Below are 2,529 nucleotides of genomic sequence, written 5' to 3' on the forward strand. Positions count from 1 at the left end.
ATACCATGGGCATACAGAGAAAGTCTCTGAGGAAAAAATCTAGGTTGTACCACTCAAATCCAATTGGACAGATAAAGGAAACCCTAGACTCACTATGGTAGATCGTGAAATTTCCAAAGCTCCTGGTGAAACATTGGCTATTCCTGGCTTGCTTTTTGTACATGAGCAACCTTCCATATTTTTCTGTAGAAGACAGACATGGGCCTACAACTTCTAGAATAGATAAAAAAGGTCCTGATTCACTTGAGCAGATAAGGACATTGTCAAAGGCTCTAGGGCAGATGATACAGGTCATAGTGTTCCCTGTCCAGATAAAGAAATTACCATGGCTCCTTTGGAAGAATGAGTACATCCTGAAGCATCTGAAGCATATGGATCAGTTTGTTGGACCATTTGTGGATTAATCAAATAATAATTTGGTACCTGGCATGAAGTTTAAGATCCCTCTGTAGGTTTAGAGTGATTATGTGTAAATGAATGGATTCAAAAGGCTTAAGGAAAAAAGTGAGGAACTAAGTTGGATAGAAATTGCAAGTTACACAGATGAGTCACTGGATATCACATGACCTGGGGTATCTATTGAAAATGATTATCCACCTGCTGCAATTGATGAATATCCTAAAGTCCCCTGGGGAGATGGCAAAGGTTCTATAGAGCCTTATGCAGTTCCTGAAATTCTCAGAGGTCCCTGGATAGATATCAAAGTCCTTCCTGTATTTGGAGCAGGGTCAGTATATCCCTGACACAGCTGGGAAGATGGTGAGTCTTCTACTATATAGAATGCAGATGTGGACTGAGTTACTATACCTTGTTTATGTAAAGAAGTATTTGAAAGCCTTTGGAAGATGTAGAATCTTGGGTAGACATTTGTGGACATGTGGAGAAACATAAGTTCCCCTGTGCAGAGAGGCAGGGACTCACACCTCCAAGAGCAGAATCCGAAGATGCTGGAGTCCCTTGTTCTCAGGAGAAAAGACCTAGAGAATTAGAACATTCATATCATTGGTATGTATTCATCACTGCCTATGCTGAGATAGAAAGTTTCAGAGGCTCCTGGGTAGATTTCAGAGGTGCTAGATACTCTTAGCCAAATGGGAAAGTCTCTGCACATCTTTGTGTAGAAGATGAATGTGTAACAGTTTTTGGAGGTGATGGTGGCAAAGTTCCTAGAGTCACTGAAGTTGAATGAGAAGACTCTACATCCTCTATCACTCCAGGCAAATGTCCTAAACTACACTGTGAGTGTTTTTTGTTTGTTTGTTTGTTTGTTTGTTTGTTTGTTTTTGTGTTTTTTGTTTTCTTTTTCTTTGTTGTTGTTGTTGTGAGTGTGTGTGTCAATATCCATGAGAAACCTGTTGATTTTTCCAGAATTTTTTGGTTGAAGAAAAAATAACTTTGTATGTGCATAGTTCATTCTTCTGTCCTGGAAATTTTCTTGGACTTTTGAAAAGATCGAAAAGCTTCTAAAATCACATAGGTATATTATGCTCCTGAACAGCATGGGAAGACAGTCTGCTAGAAAGGAGAGGTTCATTAGTCTGTGGGGAACATGATGAACATTGTATGTTGAGCACATGGAAAAAATTTGAGAGCCCTCTAGTGTGTAGATTGATGTTTGAAAGACTTTGTTAGAGATGAAAGAGTACCTACAGGTTCTTGTTTGGGTGTGAACAGAGTCCCTTGGACAGATAGGGAAGTTCTGAGAACCCTTTGTACAGATGGTCAAGATCCTACCATTCCCTCTGCAGGTAAGGAAATTCACAGAAGTACTTGGTAAGATGGAAAAATTCCTAGATCCTGCTTGTCACTTTCTTTATAACCTGGACTAGACAACAAAAGTTGTTCAACTCCCTGGGCAGCTATGGGCTGTCCCAAAGTAAACTCTTGATTAAGGTAAGCTTGTCCATCCACCTGAGTAGATGTTGAGAACAATGGAGAAATTTATGCTAATATATTCAGCTCAAGAGTTGCTTGTGAAAACAGAGAATTTGTCACAGTTTTTTCATAGATGGTGGAGGGGATTGACATGGTTGTATTGGTGAGGAATGTCCAATAGGCTTTGGGACTTGAAGCAATGTTTCTGTCGTCTGTAGCACTCATGAATATATTCCCAAAGAACCTGAGATGAAAGAAAAATCTAAAAACAAACAAACACCAGAAACAAAACAAAACAAAAACAAACAAACAAACAAACAAACAAACAAAAACATTGTTATCTTCCCAAGTGACTGTGAAACCTTTATCTTCTGTACCATGTGCTCAGAAATTTCTACTAATTATATCAGGTTCTCCAACAACTGTGAGATGTAAACAAGCATGTGTAGAACATTCTTTACCTTTCCAGGAAACTGTGGATTCTTTGCCATCTGTTCCTGGGGTTTCTAGAACATTCAGCAGCTTTCCAACAGAAGCGAGGGAACTAGTCAACATGGTAGAATCTCAGGATACCTCACCAATATTCCAAAAGTATTACAGGCCCATTGCCACATCCCTCAAATCATACAGGATATTCACAACCTGACCAATGAT

The sequence above is a fragment of the Mus musculus genome, chromosome Y, assembly GCF_000001635.26.
Source record: "Mus musculus strain C57BL/6J chromosome Y, GRCm38.p6 C57BL/6J".
NCBI classification, from domain to species: Eukaryota; Metazoa; Chordata; class Mammalia; order Rodentia; family Muridae; genus Mus; species Mus musculus.